The sequence below is a fragment of the Heptranchias perlo genome, chromosome 27 (assembly GCF_035084215.1).
Source record: "Heptranchias perlo isolate sHepPer1 chromosome 27, sHepPer1.hap1, whole genome shotgun sequence".
NCBI classification, from domain to species: domain Eukaryota; kingdom Metazoa; phylum Chordata; class Chondrichthyes; order Hexanchiformes; family Hexanchidae; genus Heptranchias; species Heptranchias perlo.
This window is the reverse complement of record NC_090351.1, coordinates 11,638,015-11,655,843: the sequence shown is the minus strand read 5'-3', so window position 1 is coordinate 11,655,843 and position 17,829 is coordinate 11,638,015. Positions and strand designations below refer to the sequence as shown.

At 43.1% G+C, this 17,829-nt stretch overlaps 1 protein-coding gene across 6 annotated transcripts in view; it reads right to left on the bottom strand.

Moving 5' to 3' along the window:
- The window catches only part of pacsin1b (protein kinase C and casein kinase substrate in neurons 1b), a 261,076-nt gene that overhangs the window by 198,559 nt on the left and 44,688 nt on the right, over window positions 1-17,829 (bottom strand). For 5 of the 6 annotated variants that reach the window (XM_068007334.1, XM_068007333.1, XM_068007331.1 and 2 more), the window contains exon 1: window positions 9,631-9,757. The gene's annotated coding sequence lies outside the window, so the exon portion shown is untranslated. Of the gene's footprint in view, window positions 1-9,630; window positions 9,758-17,829 lie in introns of those variants that run through there. The other variant, XM_068007332.1, reaches the window with a different exon arrangement.

The window sequence follows — 17,829 nt, the reverse complement described above, 5'->3', positions numbered from 1 at the left end:
ACACATACACTCACTGCCGCTCCTGGCCTTGACCCCCGCTCTCTCCCTTTCCTGACCCTCGATCTCCACCACTCCCAACCTTCTCTCCCAATCTGATCCTGGACCCGACCCTTAGACCCACTTACTGGAGGGTCACTATGACGCTAGCAGCGGCCCCGATGCTAGCAGTGGCCCGATATTGCCCAACGCTTCGCCGTCAGGCTCCGATGCTGCGCTGGCTCCATTATAATAAGGCCTGAGGCCCAACAGCTGGGGAGCCTCGGGCCTCACTATTTAGATGCAGGGAACATACCATGCGCACCCCCCATGCGTCGAAAGATGACCATGCCCGAATTTCAGAGCCCACAAGTTCAAACAGGGCACATTGTTCTTGCATCTTATCTCTAATTATTTTATACAGATGATGGGGAAAGAATGGCCTAGCATCTTACCGGTGATATCCACTGACAGCTGTCTCCACAATGCATCAGTAAATGGTGGCACCATTGGTGATTTAAATAGAAAGTGTATTAATTACTATTTGTGTACAGCACCTCAAAAGCTCTGCACAGAATTCTCAATATTAAGCATCTTCCACTGCAGAGTTACACATTGAAAATATTAAAAATAAATCCACCAACAGTATTAGCCTCATTAAGCCCCTTATTAAAAATACAATAATTTAAAATTAAAATGTATTTGCCCACTAAATACTTTATTCTGCTCACTGGGAGCAGAGCCAGTATAAGGATAACATTAAACTGACATAAGTTCCATCTGGAATGCAGTGCTGCATCAACCAATTTCTTTGAATAATATTTTCTTACCATTCTGAACAAATTTCTCTGTCCAAATGTTATTCAGGGCTATTACCCACCAAATCCATTATCCTTATTAAACACCAAATGACACTGGGCTAAAAATACAAAGCCATCCTGTTATCTATTTCATGCCATCCCCAGCCAATTGTAGCTTTCTTACTCAACAGGAAACAGTAATGGAGGTTTGTAAACAATACTGACAGCAGTGTTACACACATGCCAACGTTTCCCAAAGGTGAAGGCTCAGCTTTACAGAGAATATCCTCACAAAATCCAATGAACTACCAGCAGCAAAATTCAAGTCATTTCTAATGACCTAAGGGGTACAACTGCAATCAGTTTGAGTGATCTTTAAATGATGAAAAAAAAACACTAAAATCACCCCAATGTTTAATTTTGTTTTCATGCTGTAGTTGCAGTCAGTGTAATCAGCTTGAAGCCAGGCTGTTATGTGAAACATCCATCACCTGCCTATACTTATCCCCATGACCTTCTTAAACTAGATTATTAACCAAGTGTTTTTTTTTTAAAAAGAGTTAGATTAAACTAATTGTGACAGTGGTAAGATGGAAACAAGATAGTGGCCCACTAGCACACTCTGTACAGCTGCTGGACTCGGTCATCTAACTGTCCGACCGAGCTTTTGGTCATCTGTCCGAATACCTCAAGTGGCTTGGTGTGAAATTTTGTTTGATAACACTCCTGTGAAGCGTCTTGGGATGTTTTACTACATTAAAGGCGCTATATAAATGCAAGTTGTTGTTGTCCGAGGCATCTATCCTCCTCTCCCTCCACCCTGGTTCAATGAGGAGTGTAGAAGAGCATGCCAGGAGCAGCACCAGGCGTACCTAAAAATGAGGTGCCAACCTGGTGAAGCTACAACTCAGGACTACATGCGTGCTAAACAGCGGAAGCAACATGCTATAGACAGAGCTAAGCGATTCCACAACCAATGGATCAGATCAAAGCTCTGCAGTCCTGCCACATCCAGTCGTGAATGGTGGAGGACAATTAAACAACTAACGGGAGGAGGAGGCTCTGCAAACATCCCCATCCTCAATGATGGCGGAGTCCAGCACATGAGTGCAAAAGACAAGGCTGAAGCGTTTGCAACCATCTTCAGCCAGAAGTGCCGAGTAGATGATCCATCTCGGCCTCCTCCCGATATCCCCACCATCACAGAAGCCAGTCTTCGGCCAATTCGATTTACTCCACGTGATATCAAGAAACGGCTGAGTGCACTGGATACAGCAAAGGCTATGGGCCCCGACAACATCCCGGCTGTAGTGCTGAAGACTTGTGCTCCAGAACTAGCTGCGCCTCGAGCCAAGCTGTTCCAGTACAGCTACAACACTGGCATCTACCCGACAATGTGGAAAATTGCCCAGGTATGTCCTGTTCACAAAAAGCAGGACAAATCCAATCCGGCCAATTACCGCCCCATCAGTCTACTCTCAATCATCAGCAAAGTGATGGAAGGTGTCGTCAACAGTGCTATCAAGCGGCACTTACTCACCAATAACCTGCTCACCGATGCTCAGTTTGGGTTCCGCCAGGACCACTCGGCGCCAGACCTCATTACAGCCTTGGTCCAAACATGGACAAAAGAGCTGAATTCCAGAAGTGAGGTGAGAGTGACTGCCCTGGACATCAAGGCAGCATTTGACCGAGTGTGGCACCAAGGAGCCCCAGTAAAATTGAAGTCAATGGGAATCAGGGGGAAAACTCTCCAGTGGCTGCAGTCATACCTAGCACAAAGGAAGATGGTAGTGGTTGTTGGAGGCCAATCATCTCAGCCCCAGAACACTGCTGCAGGAGTTCCTCAGGGCAGTGTCCTAGGCCCAACCATCTTCAGCTGCTTCATCAATGACCTTCCCTCCATCATAAGGTCAGAAATGGGGATGTTCGCTGATGATTGCACAGTGTTCAGTTCTACTCGCAACCACTCAGATAATGAAGCAGTCCGAGCCCGCACGCAGCAAGACCTGGACAACATCCAGGCTTGGGCTGATAAGTGGCAAGTAACATTTGCGCCAGACAAGTGCCAGGCAATGACCATCTCCAACAAGAGAGAATCTAACCACCTCCCCTTGACATTCAACTGCATTATCATCGCCGAATCCCCCACCATCAACATCCTGAGGGTCACCATTGACCAGAAACTTAACTGGACCAGCCATATAAATACTGTGCCTACAAGAGCAGGTCAGAGGCTGGGTATTCTGCGGCGAGTGACTCACCTCCTGACTCCCCAAAGCCTTTCCACCATCTACAAGGCACAAGTCAGGAGTGTGATGGAATACTCTCCACTTGCTTGGATGAGTGCAGCTCCAACAACACTCAAGAAGCTCGACACCATCCAAGATAAAGCAGCCCGCTTGATTGGCACCCCATCCACCACCCTAAACATTCACTCCCTTCACCACTGGCGCACAGTGGCTGCAGCGTGTACCATCCACAGGATGCACTGCAGCAACTCGCCAAGGCTTCTTCGACAGCACCTCCCAAACCCGCGACCTCTACCACCTAGAAGGACAAGAGCAGCAGGCTCATAGGAACAACACCACCTGCATGTTCCCCTCCAAGTCACACACCATCCCGACTTGGAAATATATCGCCGTTCCTTCATCATCGCTGGGTTAAAATCCTGGAACTCCCTTCCTAACAGCACTGTGGGAGAACCGTCACCACACGGACTGCAGTGGTTCAAGAAGGCGGCTCACCACCACCTTCTCGAGGGCAATTAGGGATGGGCAATAAATGCCCGCTTCGCCAGCGATGCCCACATCCCATGAACAAATAAAACAAAAAAAATTTGCTTTGCTCCAGACATGGCACAACCCCACTGTTGACAGTTTCTCTGCAGCAACATGAACTGCTTAAACACCCCTGGATCCTCTCCTTGCCCCCAGGCACTCTGATTAACACTGGTCCTTCTTTCCAATCAACATATCTCTGCTCATCAGCGGCACTGTTGCAATCCCTAACATGACTTCCTGGTGCTCAGCCTGCGAGCAGCAAGCTACTCCAAAACCCAAGTTCTCAGAATGTTTCCCTACTGCTGATCTGGGAAGGATATCCCAGAAATGGTAACTGGTTCCTGTTTTCACATCACTTCAGTTGTCCTGGCTCTCCTGCTGCTTCTCAGTTGTGGTTATTAACCTAGTTTATCGAATGACCACAGGATTTCTAACCACTTACTAATTTCAACTTTTCTGCTGATTCGGGATTTCCCTCTGACCTCCACACATCCTGGACTCTCAAATCCCAATACAGATCAAGGACAGTCTCCCAGGTGATCACCAATCAGCATTTACCTAACAAAACAGGACCTAGACATTTGGCCACGCAGCCTCCAATATGGCGGGCAGGAAGCGCATGCTCATTTCGAGCCTGAAATGCGCTGCCTGCCATATTGGTAAAGGCAAAATAAAAATCGGCCCCACCCTTGAAACGGGTGTTAGGCCCTGTGCATATATTAATAAGGGGCCTAACTCCCGTTCGAGGCCCATTCTGCAAGATTGTTTTTTTTCACAACAAACCATTTCCTCCAATCAACTTCTATTCCACCCTCTATCCTCGTTTCATACACCAAATGCAAGGAACTCTGATATTTTCATGTTCAAAATCTGCTACTCTGTCCACTCCCTTTTGACTTCTCCACTCCATCTGCTCCCCCCACCACTGTCACTAAACTTCTCATCCAAGAAGCACATTTGACCCCCCCCCCCTCCCATCCTGACTACCCAACTTCACCTTCTGAGCTCCATAATTACCTGCATCAATTTGTCCCTTCTGTTCAGTCCCTAAAGCTTTTGAAATCACTGGCTCCTCGAAAAACATACTGTCCTCCTACTGGCCCATTTCGAACCTTAGTTTTCTTTCTAAAGTTCTGAAATATGTTGATGCCTCACAACTATACTCCCACTTCACCCTGTTGGAAGCCCTCCAATTAGGCCACAGTACTGGAAATGCACTGGTCAAAGTCAGCAACATTCTATGTGATCACAATCATGGCTTGCTGTCCTGCCTTATCCTCCTTTAACACTATCATCTACTTCATGTCCTTCAGAGTTCATCTTCGTAGGAACAGGAGTAGGCCATTCAGCCCCTCGTGCCTGCTCCGCCATTTGATAAGATCATGGCTGATCTGTGATCTAGCTCCATATCCGTAGCAATGCTCACTTCTGGTTTCACTCCTACCTGTCACACCATAGACATCACATCACCTCAAATGGTTTTTACTCCCATGCCCACATGGTGTAATCAATGGTTCCATTCTTGGCTTCTCCTCTTCTTTGTTATATGCCACCCCTCGGCAGTGTTATCTGGAAGTATGAGGTCATCTTTTACGTGTGCCGACGACAGCCAGTTCTGCCTTGCCACGGCCTCCATCAACCTCACGACTGTTGTCACCCTCTTCAGCTACCTATCTGACACTAAGACCTGGATGAGTGAAAGTGTCCTCCAGATTAATGTTCGCAAAATTAAACCCATCCTCTTTGGCTCCCACAAATACTTACATGCCTCTGGCTTGACTCTATATGCCTCACGAGCTGCCACCTTAGGTTAAGCCCAGAGATACAAAACCTTGGTGGACTGCTTGAACCTGAGCGCTCAGCTGCCTCTCTCATCTGAAACATCATAAATACTGCTTTCCTTCACCTGCTCCTACCCCTACCTCTTCCTCTCTACTGTCAAAGCTGTAATCCACACATTTATCAACTGACAGATGGACTTCTCAAACACTTTCTTTGACCGCTCCTCCATTTCCACCATCTATAAACTACAAGTAATCCAAAATGACACAGCCCATGTCCTCACCCACACTAATTCCCTGGATCCCTGTTATATCTGTCCTTGCCAAGCTCTACTGGTTTCCAGTAACCCAGAGAATTGAATTCAAGATTCTTGTCATCACCTTCAAATCCCTCCATGGTCCTTCCTTTCCCTACCTCCATGATCTCCTCCAGCCAATGTCCCTGTATGTACCTTCCTGTCCTCAAGCGCTAGCCTACTACACATTTTCCACTCCATCAAATGCCACTCCTTCAGCTATCTTGCCCAAATCTCTAGAACTCCCTCTCTAAACATCTCCACTTTCTCACCACCCTCACTGCTTTCAGAAATCTCCTTCAGACCCTCGTCTTTGTGTATTTATGCCCCGGAACCTCTTCCCTTCCCCCACCTGCTCTTTTTGATTACACCTCTGAAGCACCTAAGTTAAAGGTGCTATGTAAATGCAAGTTGTTGTTGCTGCTGCTACTCAGTGTCCACTTGCTATCTACTACCTTGTACAGCGCTCCAAGGCATCGCTTTGTCCACAATGAGTGCTGTGGAAATATAAATAGTTGTTGTTGTTCCTTATGGTGCAACTCTACTTCGCATAGAATGGGAGAGAAAGGCATTTCTTCTAATGTCCAGTCTCACTTGAAGCTTGAACTCACATCCTCTTCTTCTCCAATCAGTCTAAGCAGCATATGTTTACATTATCCATATCTCTGTTTTAAAGGCCTGGGCTATACTCCCTCTCCATCTTTTAACTCTAAGAATATCACTTCATAAGTTAGGGCTCAAAGTTCTGGCAATCATCCTAGTGACTTGATTATGAACTCTTTCCAATGCATCAATGTTCTTTTGAAGGCAGAGTGCCCAAAATTTCACACAATAGTTTAAAAGTGACCTTACTAATGAATTATGGTGACTGCACGAATCAAATACAGTTTTTGTTACACAAGATTTTTACCAATGTTTTGGGGATCAACTTGCGCAATTCCTTGAAAACGAAATCATACCGGATTTAAAGAATTTGTTTTGACATAATCAATTGCCCTTGTGATCCATCCCAAGACTTTCTAAGACTTGCTAGTGGTATCTGATCCACATCAAACTCTTCAGATCAAATCCTGATATTTGGAAAATGAAATGTCTACTTCTGTATAAGGGGTGGGCTTCTAAGTTACATTATTGACAGGGTAGAGGGAACTTTATTCTGCATCTGTCCATGCTCGACCTCAGCTGGCAGCATTTGACATTGACACTGGAGGGACCATTTTATAAAATCAAGTGCCTATTAAAGAGAGCACATTTGGAAAATCAGTTAGACTTCAAAAATTGAGAAGTGTTTTGTGCTCCAGTTCCAAAACCCTCACCTTGGTGAGCTCAAGCTCAAAAAAAATCTAAAATTTTGAATCAATGCAAGATTAAAAGGCTTTTTGACCCATGTCACTATGAGTTTGAATCCTGACCTTGTCTGTTCTCATTGGAAGAGGTTTATCCATTCAATACTAGTGTTTAACCCATGAGCACCACATGGCAGCACCACTCAGCAAAATTACAACCGCCCACCAAACATCTAATGGCACGGATATCGCGCCAGACAAGTACCAGGCAATGACCATATCCAACAAGAGAGGGTCTAACCACCTCCTCTTGACATTTAATGGCATTACCATCGCCGAATCTCCCGCCATCAACATCCTGGGGGTCACCATTGACCAGAAACTTAACTGGACCAGCCACATAAATACTGTGGTTACAAGAGCAGGTCAGAGGCTGGGTATTCTTTGGCAAGTGACTCACCTCCCGACTCCCCAAAGCCTTTCCACCATCTACAAGGCACAAGTCAGGAGTGTGATGGAATACTCTCCACTTGCCTGGATGAGTACAGCTCCAACAACACTCAAGAAGCTCGACACCATCCAGGACAAAGCAGCCCGCTTGATTGGCACCCCATCCACCACCCTAAACATTCACCCCCTTCACCACCGTGGCTGCAGTGTGTACCATCTACAGGATGCACTGCAGCAACTCGCAAGGCGTCTTCGACAGCACCTCCCAAACCCGCGACCTCTACCACCTAGAAGGACAAGGGCAGCAGGCACATGGGAACAACGCCACCTGCACATTCCCCTCCAAGTCACATACCATCCCGACTTGGAAATATATCGTCGTTCCTTCATCGTCGCTGGGTCAAAATCCTGGAACTCTCTGCCTAACAGCACTGTGGGAGAACCTTCACCACAAGGACTGCAGCAGTTCAAGGCAGTGGCTCACCACCATCTTCTCAAGGGCAATTAGGAATGGGTAATAAATGCAGGCCTTGCCAGCGACGCCCACATCCCAAGTACGAATAAAAAAAAATTATTGGCTGTGAAGTTTGTAACTCAGGCTATCAGTCTGCCCAAATAGAGGGAGGAAGTTGTGGTTGGGACTAAAGCTGGAAACAAATATAAACGATATTCCAGCAGTGCCTTGCTCCAGCTGTTCTGAAAGAATAGCTTGGTTACCTCTGGAACAATAGTGGAGAGTTTCCATTATGTGCAAGCTAACAGGACAACATGTTTACTACCTTTTTGAACTACCCCCACCCAATGTATAGATGTTTAAGTGAGAAATCTAGTCTTGAAATAAAAGTCACAATGATCCTTACAATGAAAAGGAAATGAATCAATCTTTCCCTATTACACCCCAAAGTTATAGTTCAGTCCACAGGTCTGTTCATAAGCCCTGTCAACCTATTCGCTTGACTGAAGCACTGCTAGTCATGCTTGACTGAAAGAGGATTTTTTCAGCCAATTTTCCTTCCTTTCCCCAGACAACACAAGACTGACTAACTAACTCAACCTTCAGAGTAACGGATGTGAACTGTCACCACCTGGGGATTCAAATTCAGGTCCAGTTGCGATGTCAAATGCTCTAGATTTGCAGACAATGAATTATAATGTAAAAGATTTGGCACAAATTCAGCTTTACAGCAACAAGAAACTGCAGATAAAAGAATACATGTGCTAGTGTATATGCACTTGTTGCATTCATTTTTTGAACCCATTTGAACAGAAGCAGAACAAAGCAATATCTGCAAAATTATAAAATAATGAATAGAGTTTGGATTTTCATGATTGAAACATTAAAAAGTTGTCATTAATACTAATAGTACAGGAAATGCCAACATTCTGCCTCCAAGAGCCATTTATGTCAAAAGTCTAAAACACAAACATTTTCACAAAGACTACGAGCTAATAATTGGATCACCCTCCATCAGACATAGAAACTGATCTCCATATGATTTATTTCAGCAAATAAGTGAATGCTTGAACCGTGTTTATATTATCAGTACCTCTGGAGACAGCACTGCGATAAACTGTTTGGCACTAGTGCTTCCAGAGCCACTGAAACCCATCTCATGAGATAAGGTTCCAAGGGGCCTTTCGAGACCAAATGCTGCTCGTGGCAAACAGACAGGTAACATTGGGGGTGCTGGATGCCAAGCTGCCATTTTGCTCTGGGTGTTTATATATTACGTTCCACCCACCACCTCCCCCCCCAAAACACACACACTTGTACAGGCCAACATTGTGGTTTTCCCTCAAATTGGAGAGGGGTCTTCAGTCAGAAACATGAAAGTCACAAACAAGACTTTTAAGCAATTGTACATGAACAAGATCACACATCTATAGTTGCTTCAGGAGTTGCTGCAATGCAAGTGGGGCTAATTCAGAGATTTTCACATTGTGGAACCACTTTCACTGAAAGTAGTTCCACAAAATAAGTCTGCTTTTAAAGTTATCAAATTATGAGGCCACCAATTTCACATCACCGTATCTTTTTCTCCAGATGTGGCCTCAATACTTTCCAAATCCTTTTGTAGATCCTACAGTTTTTGTTGACCCTACAGTTACTGTGTTAAACAATGAATCCATTATCCGATTTTCATGGGTTTTAAATATTGCAACAGTGTTATGCCGCAACGTCTCAACTTCCAGCAATGTGTTTTTGAACCTTCTGGTTCCAAGTCTTGGCAGAAATATCAGTAATTAAACAGACATACCTTTTGAAAAACAGCCGAGAGATAGATTTCCATTCAAACTTCAGTGTTTAATCACAGCCAGGTCTAGTGGGACAGGCACAGCTCCACAACCTGAAACACAGAGCTGGTATTAGCCACAGCCTCTCCAAACAAGCTTTTTCCAAACAAAGTCACATGGAAAATGCAGATGACGAGAGTCAAAGATCACCAAGCAGATTACAGAGGAATTTCACAGACACCCAATCAGCTCGCCTGAGTTGCCGGGGGACTTGTAACGATGCAAAGGTGAAATATTAATGTGGAATTGCATAAAACCTCTTGAATAACTGCAAGCATGATCGTTGAGGAGAAAGCTTTTAGAACAACTGGCCTTTTCTGATCAATGCATACTGAATTCGAGCTATTAATTAGTCTTAATGAACCCATTCAGATCAGAGGAAAGAAAGAATATTTAATGAAATGTAACCTTGAACAGTCAAGGACACTTAATATTGTGGATTACTGTTAAAGGTGAATAATCCACCACTTCGTTCTATTTTCTTATTTAATGGGGAAACACATATTTACTGGGTATTCCATGCCTTCAGAAGTGGTCAGTCATTGATTTTAGCTCCTTCCCCTTTTTCCCCCCCCCATTTGTTTACATTTTTTACTGCAATTTTTTTTGATTACTATACTAATGGATTAGCATACATTGTATGCTAATATAGACAATGCCATAGTATATAGTATACATGGCATAGTATACATTAGCTCCCTCTCCAATACAAGCAAAGTCTTGCTAAAACATAGGGTAGATTTCTAATTGGTGTTATTTTGATACTGACAGAAACCCATTTACCCTCAAATCTTTTGTATGGCTCCGGCAGAGTACAGAATTCCACCTGTCCAAGTCAGAAAGAAAGATATACAAATATCATGAAGAGCACACAGAAACAAAATGTACTAAGGCTGGGAGGATAGGTGGGAGAAATGTTGATAATAGCCCCAAAACACAGCTGCCTGGTTAGACAGTATTCTCATTTGAAGAGATTGGTTGTAATTCGAGGGTAGAACTAAAATACATTTACTGAATTGCTTCAGGGAAACACTCGTAATAAGATAGATAAGTCAGGTATAGGGACTCTCGATGGTTCAGTGGGCAAATGGAATGCAGTCTGTGTTCAGGAAGGTTTTGTGTTCAATCACTAGTCTGCATTGATCTCATCCAAGATGGTGGCAAGATACTACAATTGGCCTCAGTGCCCCAGGTTAAGGAGGAAAGAAAAAATCATCCTGGGTTTGTATTCTGATTGCTAACCAATGACCCTAATGGAAACTAGTGCGGAGTTGGGTGAGGGCAGGATAGCATAATGAACGAACGGAGCCAGCAGGAATCCCTGCGTCTGACTTACCTTTCTTTTTATGAAGTGTTGTTTTTGAAAATGCATTTCAGTGTCTATCCTCAAAACTCAATCAAGATCTTGAAATAAGAATACAGCATTGCCAGGCAGCTGTGTTTTGGGAGCTATTATGAACATTTCACCCAGCCCCTCTTCCCAGTATCAACACATTTCATTTTTATGTGAGGTGCCACAATACCCTCCATAACTGAGTAGCCTGCCCACTGTCTAGGCTCACACATGAGGAATGGCCATTTGCGTCAGATACCAACATCTTCTGACGCCGGTTGACCAAAACGCATTATTGACTTCAGGAAAGATGAGAAGGAAATGGGTTGTGCTGGGGCAAGTATATATCAGCAGCACCAAACATGAACAAATGCAGGATCCTGATTATATGTGTAAAGGCAGGTGTCAGCATCTTAACAAACTTGGTTTCCTGAACAGATCCAAAAGAGAAGGGCTTTTAAAATATAAATTGGACAAAAAATAATGAATTTTAGATTTTTTTCCCCCTCTTTCTGGTCTCCCATTATACCCAGCCAATGGGATAGCAGGAAATCCCTATCTACTAAGAGATCTCTCAGAAGAGATCTGGATTTCCTTCCCCCTGCTGGAGCAGGGGAAGGAAATCCAGATCAGGGTGGGAATGCAGCAATGGGCCTCACAGTTTGATTTTCCACCACTATACCACCTATAGCAGGAAAAAATCCAGCCCAGTGTCAAGTCAATAGCTTTGGGCTCATTGACAACAACCTTTTAATATGTTCTATACACTGTCTGACATACTGGGGAATATTATAAACCAACGATGGTTTAGTAAACGCATTTTTCTGTAATTTTATAGAGGAAATTGTACCGAAGAATCGTCAGCATCACTTTTTATTGACCATTTTAAAACCCAGGTTTTTTTTCCAGGTGTTTCTCAGATTCCATTTGTAGCATCAAAAAGCAAAGAAAATCAAGGGGGAGGAAGTTGGACCCCAATAAACCCATGCAAATTATGTGAAAGCAGTAAAAATCAGTTTTTCATTTGAAAATCACTAGAAATCAAGAAAACAAGCAAGGGACTAAAAAAAAGGCAGAGTTAAGCTAAATGACATGCCATCGTTATTTACACAATTCACGGACACCATTTTTATGGGCCTCAATATCAGTTCCAAAAGTGCTAGCAAGTGTATGCTCATTGCAAGAACAGAAGGTCTTTGCAGGGCCACTAATCTAATTCTGCATTAAATCAAGCACAATGCAATCTGTCTATAAATTTCAGCTCATTACTTGAAACATAACTTTTCTGCATTTTTTCTCGCTGTGTTCTCCTCTCCAGTATGTGTCATACATTTTTTTTGTGTACAAAATAACCCATAATGAATGAAAACTGAATTTTCAGATAATATAATGTGGAAGGAAAGAACACCAGTAAATAGATTTAGAATATCAAATGGACAGTGATTTTTATTTTTTAATTTTCATTCACTTGCAGCGCACATTAATTATTAATAGTGGAGGAAGGGGAAGAATAACACAGCACAAATCCAAATCTCATTACTGCAGGCATAAGTCTGAACTCACAATTGGCTTGACAATTCTCCCATGATCTTGTGCAGAAAATCAGGTCCTGAAATGCGTATGCATCGCATTTGTGATACCATCAGGCAGATGGCGGTATAGGGCAAACATATCTGCCCCATGCAAAAGGTGCAGCTATGCCCAAGGGGGATGAGAGGAAGAAAAGTGCGAACATGCACTGGGGAGGAGGGGAGTGCATCTGTGAATTAGGCAGACCAGGGAGATTAGTGCCGCTGTGTCATCATGACAACCATACAAACAATTTTAAAACAATCAGATTTAGAAACAGAAATGAGAGAGAATTTCTTTCCTCTAGTGAACAGACAGAGAACCAGCCAAACGTTATCATAAATGGAGGGAGTGTGTGAACATCAGTCAAACTGGATTCAAATCTAGGCCCCTCATTGAATAATCTCTACCACGAGAGCTCCCTCCCAAATCTTCACATCATTTCAAACTTAACAAAAAAAACTTTCTAAAATCTGCAGGTGATCTTCAGTTCAATCAATTGTCAACCATCACTGCATTTACATTATATTCACCTCGACCTTTCTATGCTAAACAAATGGCTAAACAAACTGCTAATTATTCCAAGAAATGTGCTACTTCTGACCAATATGCTTAGTGTCTATAATAATAAATTGGCCCCTTTTGATTTGTTTGGCGTGCAGCGCGTGATTTTCTCTACTGCTGCACTGTGCCAGTGACTCATACCTCACAAGTTAACTACAATCTCAATGCAGAGTCATACACTTCCTCCTCAGGGATTTTGGAAGGAAAGCAATAACTAATATGATATTTCAGAGAGTGATACATCAATTAAAAAAATTAATGTACACCCTCTGTACTTGTTACCTTTTCATGGTTTAATTATGATAAATGGAAGGATATCACACTGTAAAGGCTAGAAGCAGCAAATAAGCTCTAGTATTACCAATAAATTAAATTAGGGAAAAGAAAACAGAACCACTATAAAACCTCTGATAACGACTACAGGAATAATTTCAGCAGGATTTAAGATGCTTTGATTCAAATTGTGAAATGCTGAAGTACATTTGATTTTGTTTAGCTAAACTCTGGTCATTTTCCCCTTCTCTCCTGATGGCATTGACTCCTGCTGGGGGCTATGGTTCCACAATTGGTGCCAGCTTTTTGGTACTTCCCCAAAAAGCACCAGCACCAAAAACAAATGAATGTGTTATTCATCTCATTTGTTGTTTATGCTGTCTTTCTCTGCATAGATTGGCTGCAGTGTTTTGTTTTATTCGTTCATGGGATGTGGGCGTCGCTGACAAGGCCGGCATTTATTGCCCATCCCTAATTGCCCTTAAGAAGGTGGTGGAGAGCCGCCTTCTTGAACCACTGCAGTCCGTGTGGTGAAGGTTCTCCCACAGTGCTGTTAGGAAGGGAGTTCCAGGATTTTGACCCAGCGATGATGAAGGAACGGCAATATATTTTCAAGTCGGGATGGTGTGTGACTTGGAGGGGAACGTGCAGGTGGTGTTGTTCCCATGTGCCTGCTGCTCTTGTCCTTCTAGGTGGTAAGGGTCGCGGGTTTGGGAGGCGCTGTCGAAGAAGCCTTGGCGAGTTGCTGCAGTGCATCCTGTGGATGGTACACACTGCAGCCACAGTGCGCCAGTGGTGAAGGGAGTGAATGTTTAAGGTGGTGGTTGGGGTGCCAATCAAGCCTACATAACAACAATGACTACATTTTAAACGTAAGTTGTTGGCTGTGAATCATTTTGTAATGTCCTGAGGATGTGAGGTGCAATATAAATGCACATTCTTTCCTTCCTCAAGTCTTCACATATGATTATTGGCAGGATGCATTTTCCAACTGAGGTTACTTAGAAGTAGCAGCTCTGGCTGACCTTTTTCTTCTTCCTAGCCAAGGGGCACTGAAGCCAATGGCACACCTACTGCTATGCTGGCTGAGACCAACCAACAGCACAGACAGTGGGTCAAACCTTGAACCTTGTAGTCTGTATGGTTCAGTACCACACTGATCAGTGCCTCTACCCATTAAGCCATCAGGGCAGCTGGTAAAAATGTATCTAGATGTAGGCAAACTGGAGAGGTCTTCCTCTTAGCAACAATCACAAATTGCATCTGAATATCTTATTCTTAAAGTTATTTTCTTTTTTTCCATTTCTTGGAAGTCACTTCATATCATCTGGCTGAGAGTGGTCTGGACAATTGCTTCTGATCACTGCCAATACAACCCTTCTTCAGGAGGTGGGTGAAAGGAAGTGGCCTTTGAACTTTCCATCTGCAGAAAAGTGCCTAGCATGTCTTTGGAGCTTCTGAGTGTGTCAGAGATCAAGAACTCACCAAGTGGGCAATAGGAGCACCACCTCATAATGACACTATACAGGCAGTGTGTAGCCCCATCACATCAACATGTATTTTTAATAAAGGGAACCTCTTACCCTAAAAGTGACAGCATTTCAAGAGTGAACAACAATCAGAATCAATATATTACAGTCTATAAAGTATACATCTACAAGCTCCATAGAAAAAAAAGCATTCCTATCCTAAATATTCAACGAACCATCATTTTACAAATCACGAATTAGCTGCAGCTGACTAAAGGCAATCTGCAGTGAAGGTGCAGAGTTATATTAGGTTCAACCTGTAACAAACAAATTGCCAATCCAAAGCTGCTATATTCAAAATGGCAGCCCTGGATATGAAGGGAGACAAAAAGCACCATTATGGTTTATACTAAGTTACAAATGTAGAAGTTGCCACAATATGTATGGCTCTGCTGAAAATAAAATTTGCTCATGGTCTGCTTCCACACTATTATAATCTCTGGGAGCCTGTTTATTGTATGAAAGAATGCCCATGGAATTGACAGAACGCGAAACATGTATCGGCACAGTGACCGTGACAACGGAGTGCTTTAAGAGTTAATATTGAGTACCTTTGTAGGTTTGCTGTTATAGATTCATTTCATGATGATTTTCGGTACAGCTTTATAGTCTCAGTGTTATAATGAAAAGAACCAAAAAATGCGGTCAATACCTTGTGCTTTTGGGTCGATATCAATGTGAACTACCTGTTCTCCTCCTCCTCTATTTTCTCGGACTCCTCTTCTTTTTTTAAATTGCTTTCTGCTCTCTCGGTCTCTTTTATCATTCCCCAATCTGAAGGGATGAACACATGAGCCCTTTTCAGTCCATCAACGGTACCCTCCCACCTCCAGAAACAGACCAGAGAGGTTCAGAACTTGGCATGTGGGGAAACTGCAGGGAAGAATCCACATGCTACCATTCTGTACTACCCTGAATTACTACCCTGAGGCACTCTAAATTCTAGTGTGAAAGGTTTGATGATTCATAATCATTTAAATGTATTGTGCATAGTGTATTACTGGTCTATTTACAAGGCTTATTTGTTAAGGTCATTCCATTAGATGCCCATGCATTCCCCTCATTACAAAACCACAGGATGATATTTGATTCAGTTCATTTAATCAAATCGTTATCAAATCGCAGCATCATTAAAATGTACAGCACGTTCAGAGGCACAGTTCAAAGCAAGTGTCGTTTAAACCAATTTCGTGGCAAACAACAAGCCCATTCAATCTGAAATTGGATTTTCAAAAAACATATCTTTGATAACTGCCTTCACATGAAGAAGAGTTTGATCTCCCTCTGATGGAATCATTAAACTGCTAGTGTAAGAAAATGGATAGGTCTGTCCACCCCCATTCCACACATTCCATTCATTTACATAGGAAACATAAGAAATAGGAGAAGTAGGCCTTACGGCCCTTCTAGCCTGCTCCGCCATTCATTATCATGGCTGACCTTCGACTTCAAAGGCACAAAGCTTTCACAAAATGCTACCCTTCAACATCAGTCAGGTTATTGTTCCCAATCAGTCAAAATACAAAGAGCTGCATTGTGTAAAAAATCCCACTCAGGTACTCAAACATCTTGCAATCACACCAAATTGTAAACTATCAGTAAGTCAAAGACACACTAATTAGTACTGTTAGTCACTGATAAGACTTTTCAGCCACAACGTCACTTTTCAGTCACAGACAGAAGCCTCATTGATGGTTTAAAATCAAAGGCCTGAAATTCCTCTGGGGGGCTTTTGGGGGAGAATCTGGGGTGGGGCAGCACTTCTACCCTCCTTCAACCTTGTCCTAAATTGCATACTGTTGGTGGGGTTTTTGGTGCAACTGGGGTGCCTGCCCCAAGTGGGAGGAGGGGTTGGGATTTTGTTGCGATATCTTGCCTCAATGTGAATGGGGCCGCAGCACTGGGAAAAACTAATTTGAGTTGGCACTTCCAGCTTTTCCCACTTTCCAGAATGCACTCAATCCCTTTGAGGTTCCCTTTAAAATTTAAATTCCTTCCTCCCTATCCCTTAGCAGTCATGATGTGGAGATGCCGGTGATGGACTGGGGTTGACAATTGTAAACAATTTTACAACACCAAGTTATAGTCCAGCAATTTTATTTTAAATTCACAAGCTTTCGGAGGCTTCCTCCTTCCTCAGGTAAAATACCTGAGGAAGGAGGAAGCCTCCGAAAGCTTGTGAATTTAAAATAAAATTGCTGGACTATAACTTGGTGTTGTAAAATTGTTTACAATTATCCCTTAGCAATGGTGGATGTCAAGAACGCACAGGTAGCATCCTTTGCACCCAGCAATATCAAGGGCGTGAGTGAGGGAAATATGTTGAATGCACGATGTCATAACGTGTCTGCCCAGATAATGATGCTGCTATGTCCAAGAAATATCACCTCTCATTTTCCTGGCTCCCCGATAGCCAAGTGAGTAAAGGGCATGGTCTGCTCTAGTACTGAGCCATCCAAACCAGGTGGTGTCAGTCTGTGCTGAATTAGATGATCTCAGCCAGGGTGGTAGTTGGGGGAGAAATTCGTGTCAATGATGCATAAAAAGTGTCAGGAATTTTTTTTAAAATCTGCATTTCAGCAGCTTATACATTATATTTAACTTCTTCAGGAACAAACACTAAATAAATGTACCTGTAACATTCAGAAACCATTTGTTCATCTTAAAATTTTCTGCCTTATGTACAACTGAAAATGGGAGAAAGTAGCATGTGATTGATTGGTTTTGACATCCTCCAGTTTCACCCTCCAAATGCTCAGCTTAGTTCTCCCAGCCTTCAGCAAAATACCAGTGGGGGAAAAAAAATGAATTTTTCTTATGAACACTCACAGTCAGCTTAAAACCCTAATGATTGGCATGAATGCATCTAGGCTCACACATGAAGAATGACTACA